Source organism: Euprymna scolopes, chromosome 4, assembly GCF_053919585.1.
Source record: "Euprymna scolopes isolate OS-2025 chromosome 4, ASM5391958v1, whole genome shotgun sequence".
Lineage (NCBI taxonomy): Eukaryota > Metazoa > Mollusca > Cephalopoda > Sepiida > Sepiolidae > Euprymna > Euprymna scolopes.
This window is the reverse complement of record NC_136485.1, coordinates 59,513,616-59,533,342: the sequence shown is the minus strand read 5'-3', so window position 1 is coordinate 59,533,342 and position 19,727 is coordinate 59,513,616. Positions and strand designations below refer to the sequence as shown.

At 34.5% G+C, this 19,727-nt stretch overlaps 1 protein-coding gene across 2 annotated transcripts in view; it reads left to right on the top strand.

Annotated features, from left to right (window-relative positions):
- LOC145267615 (alpha-galactosidase MYORG-like) overlaps positions 1-19,727 on the top strand; it is a 122,196-nt gene that overhangs the window by 36,325 nt on the left and 66,144 nt on the right. For both annotated transcript variants that reach the window (XM_080123316.1, XM_080123317.1), the window contains exon 2: positions 5,263-5,334. The gene's annotated coding sequence lies outside the window, so the exon portion shown is untranslated. The remainder of the gene's footprint in view (positions 1-5,262; positions 5,335-19,727) is intronic.

The window sequence follows — 19,727 nt, the reverse complement described above, 5'->3', positions numbered from 1 at the left end:
CTTTTTATGTAGTGGTGTCATTTATATGCAAGTCTGTGGACTTGTTGAGTGATATGTTATTTAAGCAATTAGTCACTGAATTAGTTTTTGGAAAAACATGAACAAAAATATTTCACGGAAAAAAAAATTATTTAGTATTTCAAAAGTTTACAACACATTTCTTTTTATTATTTACGAAAATCATAAAATTAATCTGGAAAATTCTGGAGTATCATCCCATCCTTATTTGGAATATTCTAATAAAATTTGAGGGTTCAGATGATTACTTTTTTTTTTTACAGGGAATTCACCACTTATCAAGGCTCAAAATCTACTCGAGGATAAGGGTTAATACTTGTACAGTGATGGAAATTGAGTAGAAATTGACTATTTAAGGAGACAGTTCAATAAGAATTTGTTTACATTGGACTTGAAGACGACTATATTGTAGTCAGTAGGAAAACAGGCTAGCAGAACGTAATTCCACAGCCGTGCAGTTCTAGGAAAGAATCTTTGTTCATGGATTGTGTAATTCTTTTTCTGTCCACCACTCTTCAAGCATTGACAAAATGGAGAAAAACAAAATAATTGATCACAATCTCCATAAACGTATTGGTGACCTTCAGGCAAATGGACATGCTTATAAAATGATATCTAGTCAGTTAAATGCATCATTGAGTTCAGTCGATATGGTAGTTCATCATTGGACGACATGTCATTGAATTTGCCGTCAGGTTCACTTTCAGCAACCTCGTAAGCTGTTTCCCTTATTTTGTCCTTTAGTCCTCACATTCCATGAGCGATGTTTCTGACAAAGAGGAAAGCTGCAGTCAGCTGAAAGATGAATAAAATTCATGCATGCGAACACAAGGAGTCTTGCTGGCAGTTTTAAAGATTTTATTGGGGGAGAGAGATTCGTTCACAAGGAGAGAGATCAAAAATTCCTTCCTTATAAAAGATTAGCTAAAATTAATTTCTTCTTACTTAATTTTCCTTACTTAGTGAAAAATTGCTCGATGAATGGACAGTTTCAAGAAGATTTACATAGAGCCCTACATAGAGTGGGCATATCTTGTCTCTCGGCCTCCTCATCGCAAACTGCCTCGAAACTCTGTTCCAATTATTGAACACGTGATCTAATTTCTATTTCAACATCTGCTTTTTAGTATGTTCTGTTTAGGGAACTGACCCCTGAACATTCACATCAATCACACCAAGTGCACCGGGTCTCTTTCCATTTTCCATCAGACTGTTCTTATATGTGTTATATTTAGGAGTCTTATTAAAAGTGAGTCTTAGAGTCTTATTAAGAGAGATGTTGTTGAGAGACTTAGAGTTTGTTGAGAGATGTTGTTGCGTTCTGTGTTCGTGTTATGAAGAGATTCATATATATAAAATGTTCGTACTTAGAAGTGTAGATATGAGATGTAGAGTTCACATTGTGTATGTTAAGACATTTTAAAACACATGATATACAAGACATATAATGACAATTTTCACTTTACCTTTTGGTAGAATTACAACACAAAAACGACGTTTATAAAAACACATGATGGGTTTATTTCTTTTTCGACCGGTCGTGGTTTTCATAGTCAAGAATTTAAGTTTCACATTCTAAGTTTCAAAGGTGACCGTCTCGCTTCCAGACGTTCGACTCCCATGTCCAGACTGTCGTCTGTCGTCCTCAGACTCTCTCTCAAACTCTCCCCCAGTTTCTCTCCACTTAACTCTAAAGTTTCTAACTATATCGAGAACTTCCCATTTTCCATGACGTCATACACATGTTAAAACATATCTTCTTTCACGTGTTTTGGAAATGCGTGTCCAAAACTTTTTCCTTTGTTTACAAAAGGAATTTTAACCTATATTCCCAGTAACCTATATTTCCAATATGTTAAAAACATGTTTATTAAATCATCTTATAGTTGCATTCTTCAATTGAATTTTCATAACAGAATTGACAATGCACATTCTTTTCTTAAAACTATTTTATCTCTAAGCTAAACAATGGTTTGTTTTTTACATTCCATTTGCTAATTCTCTCTCGTAATCTATTTCTAAACCTAAATTACGAGGTTCGAATTTCGTCTATTCTATTTCATTTTCATTTTAACTAAATCTCTCTTTTTTTATACTTACATGAAAAGGGGACAGCCCTTATCATGTAACATATGTACTTAATGAAATATTCTCGAAATTCATACTAGTTAACATAATCTCTACCTACCAGTGTAGGGCTCCAACATATAACAAAAGGAGGAAAGAAGCGTATTATGGGGATGTCTTGGAAAAAAAAATTTACATCAGAGTATACATTCACTGGTGAAACGAGATTAGCTTTTTGAACACGGTTATATTGTAAGGCTTACAAAATAATGGTTATGTTTAATTAGAATAGCGTTCTAAAAGAGTTAAGTGATTTCTGAATTTTTGAGATGAGGATTAGTTATTCGTATTATTTGGATTCTTCGGACTACTATTCTCGTCTTGAGTGTCATTTTCACATTTCACAGTGTTTAGAGTACTTGGAACACTCAATTGTAAAAGTGATATTTTTCTGAAGGTTGAAGGTTCAATCCTCAGTGTGGGCAACTGAAAAATACAATTGTGAATTACTTAGAACCTCTATCCGGTCATGGCTGATGGAATGGAAGCATGTTACCCTCGTGAAGTAAATAAAGAGTTCCATTCGAAATTCTGTCATAATTTCCAAGTTCAATAGAAACATTTCCGAGTTCGATGAGATACACTTGAAGAAGGTTGGAGGTTACATTGATCGAAACATTGTGAAAATGGTACTCAAGATGAGAACAGTAGTCTGAAGAATCCAGATAATACTAAGAGTTAAGTTAATCTCCTGATTTTAAACCTGATTGAAAATTTATAGAGAAAGCTGAAATTGAGAACTCAAAGAAGGAACTTGCGAAACCTGCATGAACCAAAGAAATTTTTTTTTTTCCATGGAGAATAGAAAAATATTAGTCAAGAAATGTGCAAGAAATTCGCAGGGGACTATTCTAAATGCTTACATCCTGTACTTAGAAAGAACAGTTATTCTACAAAATATTAACAGATGATTTGCTAAATGTATTATAAACTTTTGCATATTTAATATTGGTTTCTTTTCTTTTGCTTGGATATCTTTATTGATTTATTTTTTAAATCTAATTGTTTGGCTAAAGATTTAAACACGTGGAAAAGTTTCAGTAATTTGACAGTTAGAAATACTTACAAAAACCTTTTCTGTAATATGCTGTAAATTTTTGTATGGTACTGTAATTCCTTTAGCCAGGGATCTCTAAAGTTTTTGAATGGGTGGGGCACATTGCTGAATTTTTACAGTTACACAGGTAAAAATCTAATATATAAACGACTATATGTCTGTCTGTTTTTCTATCTCCATATTTTCAAACTCTATCCCCTCCGAAACTAAAAATCGCAGAGTGGCGCTAGGGGCCTCAAATCATTGGATTTTTTATGGGCTGTTCTTTTATGGGTTTTTAGCCGGTTAAAATCGTTTTAAAGGGGCCAAAATTGGGTCAAAATTGAAAAAAAACGTTAATCATTTTGTACATTCATCTTAGTTTATTTTTAATCAGTTCATATGCATGTCACGTTGATATAGTGCTAACGTTACCAGTTTAACAGTTTTTCGATTTCAATTCTAGTTGAGGGCACCTAAATACTTTTTTTATTTTTAAAATCACAACTCTATAATAATATATATTGAATCTGGACAAATTAAAATATCATATTTAAGCGTATTTTATGCCCAGGTAAAGTTGCTCCCCCCTCCCTTAGTAAGAATATAAAAAAAAATGATTTGAATGACTTTTTACATTGTTTTGTTCATTAACTTTGCTTTTTAGTGAAACTGGTTCTCCAAAACCTCATCCTTTTAATCATTTTTTTGGAAAATAAGAAAATCCACCTCACTAATGTCACACATTTCCATTTTTTTAATTTTTCATGAATATTTTTATGCTTTTCATAAGAGCTCTACTGGCTGGATAAAAGACTTTAGCAGGCCGGATCTGGCCCACAGGCCATAGTTTGGAAACCGCTGCCTTCAGCCAACAAAGTTTAATTGTAAAAACGAAATCCTTCTCAGTTTGTAATAAACTTACACATATTTAAAAATGAAATTAAAACCAAAAATATTGCAATTTTGAAATGAAAAATCATTTATTATTTTTTTTTTTTCATATATATATATATATGTTAAGACTTTTGATATCTAAAAATATCTTCTTCAGAGCTAGACTTGGTTTCAATTTTTTCTCATTTTGTTGATATTAATCCCTGAGGTGGGGGTTTTCATTGAGATAGAAAATATCTGATGACAAGGTATAAGGCCCAGAAGCCACTCAGGGATAAGGGTTATTGCAAGTACATTACGTTAGTGTGGAGATTTGATGAAGTGTTTACTTAAGGGGGCGGTTCATTAGGAATTTGTTAACGTTGGACTTGAAGACATCCAAGTTGTAGTCAGGTGGGAAGCAAGCAGACGGAACAGAGTTCCACAGGCATGCAGTTCTAAGAAAGAAGCTTTGTTCATGGAATCCTGCTTAGAAGTTCAGACCTGATTTGTGACTGTTTAGTTTTAAAATCGATTTCATTTGTTTTTGTTTGCATACATATGTGGACAGAAATTTACTATTGATTAAAATATACTTGCTGTTATGTAGCTATGGTCTGTTTGGTTTCAATCTTTGGCTATTTAGGAGTAGGGTGTGTTTTGTCTAATATTAAAACTAAATCTGAAAGGTAATTTTGTCTCACCTACATATCCACCACATGAACATTTTGTGCAAAAGATATATTGTATGACATTAGGGTTATAACAAGTAAGGTGTGACAGTTGTTTTAGATGCGTGTACTTGGGACTATGGAGGGAAATATGTCACTTAATGTTGACAAGTCATAAAAGAAAAAGTCATATGTCATATGATTAAACTCCCACAGTTTAAACCTGATTAGTTTTAAAATAGATTTTGTTTCTTTTTGTGTGTGCGTGTGTACATATATATGGAAGACAAATTGGTGTTGACTAAAATACATTTGATGTTATGTAGTGTATATAATTTTTTTTTTCTTTCTGGATTGGGAGTCCGTTTTTTATGTGAAGTTTAGAAACAAATGGAATCCTGCTAAAAAGTGGAAAACGTACACCCCTGAATACTTTAATCTCTAGACATTCCAATGCTCTTAACCCTCACCCCCCCCCGTGCCATCTTCTATACCTTTATTAATAATTGTACTTTTTTTTTACTTCTTTTTTAGTTCATGTTGTTTTCTCCAATTTTCACTTGATGGATTCGTATAATGCAAGAATTTCATTCAAATGATTTCAATGTAAGTATGTTTTTTTTGTTTTTTTTGCACAATACAAACTTGCAGAGTTCAACTTGCGTTATATTAGGTTTGTTTTCACGTTTGCATAAATAAATTGTAATTTGAATTAAAAAATAATCTTTGTTTATTTTAGTATTTGCTCAAATTGATCCACTTGCCATTTTTTTTTTTTTTTTCTTCAATCTGCTTAACTTTCACAGCAATCAACTGGTGATAATCATAAAAAGGGGGGGGGGAATTAAAACCGGTGATGAGACAATTCCAATATTTTATTCCGATTCCGATACAATTACCGATTCTGTTTTAAATTCTTAATTCCGATACAAATACTGATTCTGATTCTTTTAAAATGTCTAAAAATTTAGCTATAGAATAATTGTTTTTTTGTTTTTTTTTTTCAAATTATTGTAAAAACCTATTTTGTAATATGTGCATATATTTTTGCAAATATAAAAATACATTTGTGGGGATGGTAGTGGGGGTGATTTAGATTTTAGTTTTAATAGTAGTTTAAAATCAATAAATATTTCATCATCTTATCATTAATACCAACAATGGGGAATTAAGTTTTAAACAAATCAAACAAACAAACAAAGAAAACAAATTGATTAAAAAAGATCGTTTTTGGCATTGGAAAATAACTACAAATTTTTTTGGATTCTGCTACCCCAAAAAGTTCTGATTTTTACAATTTTTTATTCTGATTAATCCTCCTAATACTAGCTGAAACTGAACTACAAATGTTAACCAGACAATGGATGATCGAGTTCATCTGTCGGAATGACAAAAACCATCTGATCATCCTAGGGATGATGGATGATACGCACTGGGAGTTTGCTTAAAGAGAAGCTGGTTTGCACAGAGCCAGCCTCACTCTCTCTGGTCCTGGGTATGACTTTAAACTATACCCGATGGTGAGGCCCCAGCTTGCGGGCTTTGGGGAGTGTGGAGCCATCCAAAGCGATCCGAAATGCAAACATCAGCAGGCAAGGTTTTGGCCTTTGTATTTTAAGATGCACACGTTATTTTGTTCATCGATTACCAAGAGAAATGGGGAAACATAAATAGCAAATTTTACACTGTATTCAGCATTATTGGTGCATTTGAAGGAAAAGATCAAAAAAAAAAACTAACACAAATGGAGAGTGCCCTGTCACCAAGACAATGCAATATGCCACGAGTCCAGAATTCTAAAAGGTGCACTAGAAGAAGTTTGAAGGTTACATCAGATAAAACATTAATATAACTATGAGATGAGAATGGTAGTCTGAATAATTCCACTAATACCAATTATCAATCCTCATCACAAAACTTCCGAAACATGATACAAGTTTTCAATATTCGTAAAATAAGAAAATATTTGGAGATGAGGATTGATGATTTGGATTGTTCGAACTACTGTTCTCATTTTGATAGTTATATTGTGTAGTCACTTAATCAAACGTATGTTACGTCGTTGAGTTTGTGTGTGTATACGTGTCATTGTTGCTAATGTCTGTAGTGGCTCTTCACTATCTGAACCCAAGTTCTATTCATGACCTATTTGAGTTCTTTCCGTGATCAGAGTGTTCTTATGCAGGTATGTGCGTGTCATACATGTATTTTCAACGTACCTTATTTTCGTTGCTTTGTTGATCTTGATCTCTAGAAGTGTAAGCCATGTTTAGTTTCATAAAAGTTTCAGATGGTTCGTTGTTTTAAACAAGTCTTGAGAGGTGACTGGTTTGCAGTAGACAGAACAGTTTCCAATGGTTCGTTGTTCTAAACAAGTTTTGAGAGGTGACTTGTTTGCAGTAGACAGTTCCACAGAGCAAAATATTTTTACCGTGTTGAGACGGAAAAAAAAAAATGTGAAATTGCTCCAGAAAAGGTTTAATATTTATGAAGCAATTCTGGTTTCTGATTGGTTGGTAGCAGAACGTGAATTAATTCGATTCGTCAGTTCCTAGCAAGCATTGTTTATAAATAGAATCGTCCGACTGTGTGGGATCATACTCCATTACAAGTCTAAAATATTACAACATGGTCCATCTGGAATTCATCTGTTCTTGGAGGGAAAGCTGGAAAACTATTGAACAAAATGCATTTCACTCCAAAAACGATGGTTGGTTTTATATTAGTTTTATTTCACTTCCAAGGTGTCGGCACAGATGAATGGAAAGTGAGTTTCTTTTCTTGTGGTTAATTCTAATAGTCTCCATGTTTTTTTAGACACGTTATCTCCCTCCTCTTGGGAGGGAGACAACCGTTAACCAGACTGCTCTTTTTAACATCCAAATTCCAACTACGACTCTATGTCCAGCTAACCTGATCACATGATAACAACCACGTCCTTCCGGGTCAGCTGTTTTTACAGCTTCCGGCGAAACTTGTCCATTTTATAGCTCAATAATGTTTTGACAACTTTTATCAAAGCATCTTCATATCTCATCTCTTGTTTGTCTTGCCGGTTAGATAGATAGATAAATCGAGATGGATAGATAAATAGATATATCGATAAAAAGACAGATAGATAAACAACAAATAATTTCTTGTGTTCCACCTACTACATAACTTCTTGTTTTTATAATTTTATAATTTTAATACTTATGAAATATCACTGCTACTAGAATTGTCTGCAAGAATCCATGTCATAACGGATAAAGCACAAGGTAAAATTCAGTTCTAAGTGACACTCTTCTGGAGGTTGAAGGTTCAATCTTCAATGTGAGTGATACTAAGAATATAATTGCGAATTTCTGAAGACTTCTATCCGGTCATGGTTGACAGAACAAAAGCATGCTTCCCCCACCTCTCCCCACATGGATTAAATAAAGGATCTCTTTTGAATTTCCATGCAAATTCCTAACCTTGACAGAAAGATTCCCAAGTTTGACGAGAGATTCTTGAAGAAGGAACATTTACTGAAGCATTGTAAGAATAACACTCAAGATGACAACAGTAGTCCGAAGAATTCAAATAATGCAGAGAGGCAGACACCTTTTTAGTTCCCCCTCTTCTCGGCAACAATTTGTGCATTACTTTCATATGAGCATTTCAAACATTAACAAATATTTGCCTTCTCGCATTCCTTCTGTCAGCCGAGCAAACAGCGTGCGATTGAAATATAACACCATTTCATAAAATATTAAATTTTTTATTTCCTAATAATAATATCACTTATGTTAATTATTTCACCTAGTCTGGTGCCATTTCAACTCACAATTATTTATCTTGTTCAATTAATGAAGACAGTTTATTTCCATGCAGTTTGTCCTACTCCTTCTTTCTAAAACTCTCTCGGCTGAAACGATTGTGTAAATGAGAATCTCTCAATTAGTTCAATGCTGAAAAGGCCAGAACATATGAGACAAATTCATACCTAACAGTGGAAAATCACTTTCAAATGAGGCTACAGAGTCAGAGGTTACTAATGTCATTTTCACATTTCAGTTGATATAATCTCCGACCGCAACTGAAATGTTGTGAAAATGACACTCAAGATGAGAATAGCGGTCCAAAGAATCCAAAGAATATGAATTCCTAGCATGTTGAAAATGTTGAGTTGTCTGCCCCTTACAGTTACTAGCCTGTAAGTGAAGAAACTAATGTTAGGACACAGACTTTAGAGTCTGCTGCTGCTAAAGATGACTTCCAACACATGTTGTTGGTTGGTTGGTTGGTTGGTTTTGTTTTACGGCATATCAACTCTTTTCAGGTTATTCAATGCCGAATCCAGTGATTTTGAAGAACAATTTTTTAATAGAATATATTTGTTTTGTTTTTTCAAGTCGGTTTCTATTTAACCCATAGTTGGGACCCTAACAGATACTACCACTTCGGGTTAGAGTGGACCTGGGAGCAATGACAATAAAAAGGTGGCTCCACACTCTCCAAAGCCCACAAGCTGGGGCCTCACCATCGGATATAGTTTAAGGTCATATCCAGGACCATCCAACACATGTGAGTTGTGGGTAACTTTTGCTAAATTCAACTCTTGTTAACAATGAAAGGAAAACAAATCCTTTTTATGAACAAACATTATTTATTTCTGTTACCTACACCATTGGGTATAGGTTGCCTAAAGTGTAGACAGAGTCAAAGTGAATAAAGAATGAAGCAAGGAAATTCTTAAGATGCCAAAAGTCTATGAGCAGTTTGAAGATAACCCGTGCTTGAGGATGCAGTGAATAGAGGCAGAAGAGTGAGCGGGGCATCTATCTTCATACCTGTATTATCTTAAAAAAATATCTTGTGTTTATTTAAAAGAAAAAAGAAGTTGGAGAATTCAAATTCTAGTGCATTTTATGTACAAGAATCTGAAATCGAATTCTAGAATCGTCTTAAAATTAATATATTGCAAAATTTTGTTGGTATTATTGTACGAGGGGTGTTCCAAAAGTAATACTACCTATTTTTTTCTGCCTGAATGGATCAGAGGGGATTCAAAATTGCATTGTTATGATGACTGAACATAAATTCATGGCTCCAAATTTCAATCTCTCTGTTGCAGATGTTGGCAGTGTGTGACTCTAAGAAAGCAATGCCTATAATAGACATATGTTAGGAGCAGGGATGCGTTATTGAATTTCTGGCAAACGTGAATTGAGAATGATGGAAACTATGTAGAGAAATAACTTCTGGGGCACAAAAGGTTGTTTGTTTTAATGGTATGACTCCCTTCTTCATAGCTCTTTAACTTTTTAAGTTAAATAATAGGAGGTTTTACTTCTGGAATGACCCACTGAGATTAACACCTTTTGCTTAATCTCTTCATCCCACCTTTCCAAATTATGAGGTTCCACCTTTTTTTAGGCAATTATGTGTGAGTACCCTGAAAAACTTTGCAGAAAGAAGAAAAAAAAAACATGATTTTAAAATTTAGAGTGGAGAATCAGTTTTGCATATAAATTTAATGTAAAATAATTTCTCATTCCTGGGGCATTGTTGCCTTTTAGAACAATAGCCCTTCAAATTCTTTTAATAGTGTTTCAAGTTCAAAAGTTAGTATTTAAAAAATTATAATTACTTACTTATCCTATTACTAACCTTTGATTTGAGTGATGAGCCCATTTCTTAAAAATGCCTTTTCTTGAGTTTTCTCAGTTGAACAGCTACAGAGTTTAAATTTTGTTTACAAATGCACTATGTCATGTAGATGGGTATGTTGGCAGGGATCAGAGCGCAGATCAAGAAGAGCATACAGTGTACTCTGATCCATTCTGTTCAAGCCATGAGGATCAATTTCAGAGAATTTGAACTTCATATAACAAGCAAGCTGTTTAGTACTTATATATATATATATATATGGTATAATTACGTTGACACAGTATCAAATCATCAAAGTTAAGCGACATTAAATCTGGTCAGTACTAAATGGGTTACCATTTGAGAATACCAGGTGTTGTATATGGAAGGGCTCTCTGCTTACTCCAGCATTGTTTCCAGTTGTCCTGGACTTCTCCTTGCCACTGGATTCAAACAGTGCCAATGCCGGATAGGTTATTGTGCAACCCTTGCTACACAATAAACTGCCCACACACACAGGGTTATCCATTGTCTCTTAAGGCTAAATGATATCTCAATTTTCCTACATCTATGAACGCAAGAACTCTCATCCATTTTTTCAACATAGCAATACCATCAAAATCTCCGATCATGCACATGTCTTACTATACTGTCCAGATTTAATCTTCCTCTGAGCTCATCAGATCTAAGTGTGTCTTTTTTTTTTTTTTTTTCTTTTTTTTTTTTTTTTACAATTTTCACCCCAAACAAGGCACAATGCCACTTTGAAGTAGGGGCTACTATCGGGAGCATAAATTGCAGGGATATTATGAAAGGAGATAAGCGGCAAGATGTCTGTTCACATTACACTTGAACTTCTGCATGTCAGTACAGTTGGGAAAGCAGAATCCCGGAAGGGAGTTCCAAAGTCTAGCAGTTCTGGGAAAGAAACTATTGGAGTAGAAGGCTTTCTTACACTTAGAGATCTCTACTTTGTAGGGGTGGGATTTAGCTGCTTGTTGGGTTTGTCAGGGGTATTTACGTCGAGAGGACACAAGTGTTTGTAGTTCGTCAGAGCATTCACCATTAAAATACTCATAGAACAGGTTCACATTACACATGCATTCTATCATTCTCATTTCATTTCTTTCCATGCAGTACAACGTCCTGTTTGATATGTCTATTTATTGTAAATAAAGTACTGATACTCCCTTCCTCATACAACAACCTATTCTGAGTAGCATAACAGCAATGATGCTATCCTCAAGGAATATAGCTGTATTACAAGTACAGTTGTACAGCCGGGCCATTCCCCATATGCATTACAAGCCAGTTGCCCAACATTTAACTACCTATTTTAGTGTTCATTTATAGTAATAAACCCTTTTTATCTTTGTACTAGCGGGGAGTACCCGGCGTTACCCAGGCGGAGGATATTTGCACAAGGACGAAGCAATGTTAAGAATGGCTTTCATGTGGTTAAAATAAAAAAAAAGATAGAGAGGTGGGTAATTAGTTTGCCACAGTAACCATTGTAGCACAAGGACAAAATAAAAAAAAAATAAATAAAAAGATAGAGAGAGGCGGGATCAAATTCGAAAACGTAGGGTAGTTAGTCTTCCTCGCTAACCATTGGGCCAAATAGGATAGTGAATTCAATGAGTTGGTAATTAACTTAAGAATCATAGGAGTCGCCACACAGGCGCAGAAATAAACGTTGCTTTTAAAACTGGCCAGGGGCCATGTAAGGTTCTTGCTTTCTGTCGGTATTTGTTTTCCCACAAAAACAAAATGTGACAATGTGGGATTAATAACAATTTGCTTAAAAATGAAATTTTCTCAGTATAGAAAGGTTCCCCCCCCTCCATTGACTGAGAACTAATCTGGTTTTGGTGGACACTGCACCTCAGCCACCAGGCTGTCGAGCTGTCGTTTACATTCGAATAGTTTTGCTTTATTATACAAAAAAGCCAAACAAACACTCGAGACGACAGTGGGAATTTTGTTTAACTCAATCAAAAAAAAGGAAAGAAAGGATGTCCGTTTGCGAATGCGAGATATTACGATCTGGGAAGTATGCGAAAACTTCTCGCAGAATCTAACCGACACGAGAAGCCCGATGCAAAAAGCTTTTTGTGGACATACACAAAACACTCACACCTATTTTGCCATTTATTTAATACTAGCGGGCGTTACCCGGCATTGCCCAGGTGTTTGTAGATGTGTGTGATATTAAATAAAAAAGAAACCGGGGGGGTAGGATCGAACCCAAAACGTTTAGATAATGAACCAATGCGTTAATCGACTGAGCTAACGCGACGTACATGAAATTTGTTCAGTTTTCAACTATTTAAAGTAAATAAGGTCATGACGTCATCTGGCGCATGCTTAGAACCGCTCGTCGTCACGAGAAGACCGTTTTTGTTGACCCCCCCCCCGGTCGAAAATTTTGGGGTGAAAAAATGAACGTTTTTGGCGAATTTTTTGAGCGAAGGATGGGGCTTCGATATGATACCGAGTTTGTGAATTTTCGTCGTGTCTGTCGAAAGTTTTTAGCAGACACACAAACATACACACATACATACATACATTTTCGCTTTTATATATATATGTATATATATATATATAGACTAGCGGGGGGGGCACCCAGCGTTGCCCGGGTGTTTGTAGGTGTGTGTATGGAGGGGGGGGTAATTAATAATCCTGCTTAAATATTATAAAAAAGACGATGTAAAAAAAAAAAAAATTCAAAACAAAACGGAAAAAAATGGCATAAATAAACCTGTGTATGGGGGGGGGGGGTAAACTAAAGAATAAGCGAAGTAATAAAAAAAAATGTTTGGTCGGGAGGAGGGATTGAACCCGGAAGCTTTGACGTGGAGGTGGAAACCAATGCCAATACTTAACGGTCTCGATCACGAGTGAGAGTAATTGATTAACCTGTTAAGTTAAAGCTTATAAAGCTAAAAGAGGTTTGATTGACAGGACGACGCTAAATGAGGTCATCACGGGATCATTATTTTTAGTTTTCACTTCCCCCAGATAATGGTGGGAAGGGGGGAAAGCAGAGCGTAAGCCGAGAACCCAACTTTTTTCACTGTATTTATACTAAAATGCAGGACAAACCGGGCACAAAGCGAAATAGCGCGAATCTCATAAAAGTCGACGTAAATAAATCTAGAGACGACCCGCGTTCCCAAATCCTAAGTATTATGATATAGGACCCATATAAATAGTTGTAAGCAATTGTAACGACATCGGAACCGTGTGCGAGAAAAGCCTTTTGAAGACATACACGAAATGGTCACACACATTTTGCCTTTTATATATATAGATTGTCACACAAAAAAATTATAATTACAAAAATATTGCTTTTTTTTTTAAATTTTTTTAAAACGTAAGATTCTAATATATTCCTCGCTTAATGAATGTGAAACTTTTGGCGTAACAATTTTTCATATAATCTTTAAATATTTGTTTTTCTAAATTTAAAATCAGGAACACAGAAAAACAATTCAATAAAAAAAAAATGGTAAAAATTATACAAAGGTTCACGATAGGGATGTACGGTGCACGGCGCGGGGGGGGGGGGAAGAAAACCAGCACCCTCTAACTACCTGACGTCATTTTCAGACAGCCTTTCGACTGTCTGACATTTGGACTTCCCATATAATACATATTTACAAAACTCCCGGAAAGTATGCGAAAACTAATCGATGCAAGAACCCAGTGCAAAAAGCCTTTGGCGGACATACACAAACACTTACGTCCATTTTGCCTTTTATATACATAGACTAGCGGACGTACCCGGCGTTGCCCAGGTGTGTAGAGGTTTTATGGTAAGGGTATTGAGCGACAGAAAGAAACAAAAAAAATTAACCAACCCTTAAAAAATGAAAATAGAAGCGAGTACTCATGCAAGCACAAAAAAAAAATAGCCGCAGTAGCCAGGATCGAACCTGTACTGCTAAGAGGAAAAGGAAGTGAAAAAAAACTAACGTTTTAATTGCTGTGCCCATTGCGACATGCGACTCCTCCGCTGTTCAAACTAAGCTTAGTCATTGCAAGGCGTATGATGATTTTGCAAAAATGTCGACGAAAAATCTGATCCCACTATGTAAAAAACAGCCCAGTTAACGGTCAAAAAATTAATGTTTTTATGCAATTTTTGGATATTTATCGTCCAAGAGATCAACCTTTCAAACGATACCGATTTTGTCAGTGTTGGTAGCGTATGTCGAAAGTTTTTGGCAGACATACAAACACACACATTTTGTGTTTTATATATATAGACTAGCGGGGCTACCCGGCGTTGCTCGGGACCGTATAAACAATGAGAAAATTGAATTTGATTTTGAATATATTTGTTATTCTTAGGAGTGAGGAATTTTTAATGTCTATGTATCATTGTCTATTGCGTGTGTTCATTAATAAACATGTAAATAAATTCTTTTCTTATCAAACCTCATTACTTTTTTTCTTAAAATGACTGATTGAATTACAACCTGATAAAAAAAAAATAACACAATCTCACTCGGCATACATTAATTTTAATCTTTTATCTTTTTTAATGTTAAACAACATTTTAAACCGTGCACACATGGCTTTTAAATGTATCCAAGCAGTTCTATAAGAGGCTTTGTCTGTCATGCTTAATGGAAGAAAGACACAACTCAGTATTTAATGGAAACAAATATATTGAACAGAAAAATAACTATAATATACTAGCAGGCCGCTCGGTGTTGCCCAGTCATAAAATATGCATACATATATTTTAATTCATACAGCAACTGAGACATGTGCATGTGAGTATTAGGTTTTTTCTAAACAGTTCATTTCTTGTATTCTTGTAAGTATAAAAAAAAAAAAATGCTTGAGCTGATCTCAAAACCAAAACCTAAATATAGTGAGTCAAGTACAGTAACCATTAGGCCAGCTTTGCACGATCTTTAAAAAGTGTTTTCAAACCTAGTTATTCCTAACATAAGTAATCTGTCATATGAACCATTCACGTATACACATTTGTGAAACAGTTGATAAACAGATAAAAATTCAATGACGCCCACGTAGCAATTTTTCAATGTTGACCGCTTAGCAGCCCTTATATACTAGATTATGAGTATGGTTATATGTCAGTCCGACTGCCAAGTCTGCATGACTTGGACATAACTTGTGTACTAACCGCCAGGAGGCATATTTTCTGGGTTTTTATAAGTGGAAGAGTTCATTATTATCCAAAGAGTCGACACAACACAATGCTAAAGTTTTAAACAGCCTCATAACTCTCTTTGATCAAAATGCGAATAAGTATTCTAGATATAATGTTTAGTCTCATTATATCTTGATTTTAATCTTTGTAATGAACATAAAAATGGATGATTTATAAGACTGACCAAAGAAATTACATGCAATGCCAAACTATTTTTTTCTGGGAATTAACAGATCTTGTTTTAGTTATTTATAAATTTAAGGGTTAGAGGGAGTAGAAAGTGGATCTTGGGTTTACTTTCGGCTGCTTTGTAACTCTTGCGTTCTTTATTTTGTCCTCACATTCCATGGGTGATGTATTGGACAAAACGGAAAGAATTGGCATTTTCTTGATTAGAATTTATCCATCTAACATTTATGATTGGCTAGTTTTTTATTATAAAGTATTTTTTTTTGCGTTCTTACATCAAGTGGTATCATGCCGTGTCTGAACTAATTTCCAAAAAAAATAAAAGGGTCAGACTATGATTGGCGGAGATTATTTTTACATGCTTATAGATCTCCATAAAATAAATTAAATGGCATCTATTTTATATCTCTAGAACAAAACATTCCGGTGATGTGACCTCATGACTTTTGCCAAAAATGTATATTTTTAGTATATTTGAAAATCAATATTTCAGTTGATTCTCAAATATGATACAGTTTTCTTTCTCTTAATCTGTCTGTTTGTTTGTCTATCTGTTTCAATTTTTTACTGGGTGAGTCTGGCTGAAATTTTGTGTGGACCTTTGTTATAATAAGGTGAAGCAAACTAAGAATTATGGTATTCGTTTGATGCACAGTTAGGGATTAATAGTGATTAGTATTTAACTTAAAAATGAGCACAAATTTGACAATATTGAACTATCGATTTGCCATAAAGTACTTGTTCTAAGTTAATATACTATAACGTTTGCTAGTTTTTAATGGGCTGAAAAGTTTTGTGATTATATAAATGGAAATGGTATTTTGGTTGGTCTGTCCCACTTAATTTTTAAATATAAAAAGCTTTGGCCATCTGTTGGTCAGCCTTTTCATTGCTAAACACAGATTGAATAGACACATCTTTAGCATGAATTAACAAAATCCTATTTCAAACTTAAGCATTACAAACTGACAAACTTTCATAATACTATTGTAAACATGCACAGCATGTTTTTTTCTGGTGCTTATGAATGGCAGACATTGCAGAAGAGAGGAAGAAGAAATAAAACTGAAATATCTCTGGCCAGAGTCTGACCACTAAGGAGATGTTTTCTTTGTTTAAAAAAAAAGTACCTCATTGAATGGGAAAGTCATGCTGGGATTGGCTTTTGTTAGAAAAACTATGTCATGGGTTATCTGCAGATAAGCCTCCATGAATAAAGACCATCTAGGTTTTATCTCTGGTTGTTGTATTAAGTGGTCAATTTCTGGATAATGACCACTAAAAAAAGACCAGAACCTGTCAGGAGTGAATAGATTCCTGGAGATAGGAAGGAAAGACAGTCATAACCAGTGTTTTTGAGGAGTGGGGTAAGAGTTGAAGTTAGAGCTGAACGTTTTAGGCAACAGTTGATTTTCTGGAGTGCTGTAAAGCAGTTGGGCCTTTTAGGGTCTGTTGGCTTGAATGACTGTGTCAATAAAACTTGTGTGCTTCATTCTTGTCAGGCAGAACTCATTCTACAAGTCTGTCATTCAACTTTGTATTATCCGAAAAAAAAAAAATTCTAATTTTTTGATAAACTGGACTTGTGGTTTTATTTGAGGAAGAATTCCCTTGTTGCAAGACTGACTGAATCGGACACCAATTTGGATCAACACAATGAGTGAGACAATCACAGCTGGTTCAGTAAATGCACAGCTCATGTCCATACTATTTCAAACTTATACATGGCATGAAGGAACAAATGGAGGGAGTCCCTTATTGAGATGCATGGGCACATCTAATAAACTACTTACTGGGATCTATGGACAAATTTATCTTTAGTTGATCTTTGACAACTAAAAATTTTCGTTTACTAGACAAATAGGAAAGTTACTAGCCAAACTCACATGATTTTTAGAATATGACATCTTCGTTCTGTTACAAGTATGAATATCATAAAGATTTTTCTTTTCTTTTTTTGTTTTTTTTAATAAGTGTAATTCTAAATATGCAACAAATTTTATGTGGATAATTGAAGGTGTAAACATTCTAATTTCTTCAGATGTTTTTTTTAAACAGCTTGCATTAAAAAAAAGAGTACATTGTTCTATTAAACTTTTATTGTTTAAATAATTTAACTTTGTTCGTTTTATTAAAAAAAAAAAGTTGAAAAAATAGTTTGGGAAGATTGTCAGTGAAAGAAATGCTATCGCCAAAAGATAAGTGTTTCATTATTTCTAGTTGCCACTTTAAAAACTCACTCGCAAATGCGACTGTTTCACTCGCAATGTAAAGCCCTGACTTTCATTTAATCTATGCATTTAGCAAAAAAAAAATATATATATAATATTGTAACATGGTGTATATGAGCATGTGAGAAAATATCAGCAGCAGCAAAGGATTGCTTGCTTGTGAAGGGATTAGCAGCAGTAGCCGAAAAAAAGCATATATGGAAATTAGGAAGTGTGCGCAAGAAGAAAAAGGAAAGAAAAGGACAAAAAATGCACCATGTGGTCAAGAGAAACAAAGTCGGCATTGAAGGAAATGGACGTGTAAAGTCAAAGACAAGAATGAACCAACATGTGGTTAGAGGAAAGAGAAACACGTGCAGCGAGAGACTTTTTTAAGTGATGTCAAGACGAGAGAGTAGCGGAAATAAATACTTTCATTAAAAAGGAAAAGATGTCGACCCAGATTTTTATTTATTTCTTTATTTCCAGTTTTATATTCATGAATTACTAAAGTAAAGTGTAATGCCATCAAAATTAAACGTGTAACAAACAGCCAACAAAATGCTATTTACAACCTCTTGATTGAAGAGCCATCCTTGTAATAGAAAAATCATACAAAAGGGATGTCAAAAGAAATAAGTCTATTGTAGAGAAAAGAAAATTATCCAATTGAGAATATTAAATGAACTCATCTCAAGCAAAATTAGAAGTATCAATCCGGTCAGAGAAGTTTTGAATTGTAAAAAATAGTAGTCTTAATCCAGTCAGGATCAGCAGTGGTTTCCTTTTGTGTCAAGATGAAAATCTATGGCTGATAAATTCAAAGATATTTAGTATATCTTATACAGTGATTCTTGTAGCTGATTGGTTAATTCCTAACCACACTGTCTACAAATATAATCATCCAAATCTTTGTGATCATACCCAGTATATTGTGCAAAAAAATATTGCAATACAAACCTAAGCATGTGTTTGTCTCATTCAAATAAAAATGTGACTTATCAATCTGAACAACTGACAAATATTTTGCATAGTCATGAAACTAACTCGAATCCATAATGAATCCTCATTTGTTTGTTCTATGAATAATTTATGCCTCCTTCTTATGACCTTCTCATGACCTTCTCATGACCTTTTCATGACCTTGCTGTGAATTTGATCAAAAGGATAAAGCATTTTCTTCTAAAAAACAGAAAAACAGAGAAGCACAAGCATAATCATGTTGAGACACTGGTTCTCATTAGATGTTAAACATGGTCATCACCTGATGAGGGACCATATAGAAATACCGGACATTATGCGGGAGGATGACGACGACACCTCCCTGCTAGACAAAACTAACATTGTCAAAAGCACCACCTCCTGACTGGGATGTCATGCAGCATTTGGGGACTGCTTATGAATCTAATATATCCTAGAAAGTTCTTCCTTAACTCACATGCAAGCGAAGAGGAAGCCGACTTCTCCCATACAAGATTTTCAGAACTTATCGCACACATTATTATGATGATGATGATGATTGTTGTTGTTGTTGAGCATAAGATGATTACCATTGGCATTCGTTTCTCGGATATTTCTTTAGTTGGAATTCTTTCTAGAAACACATATAGTACTTACATGAGGGACCACATGAAGCTTGCCAACATCTCTAACTGAAAAAGGTTTTATGCTTCTTCTTTATATCTTCAAATATTTATTCATTGTGTTTGGTTTGGTTTGTAGTGGAAAATTGTTTTCGTTTTTTGACTTTGCAAAACATGATTGAGTTTTGTAAAGAGAAAGGGAAAAAATGACATCAA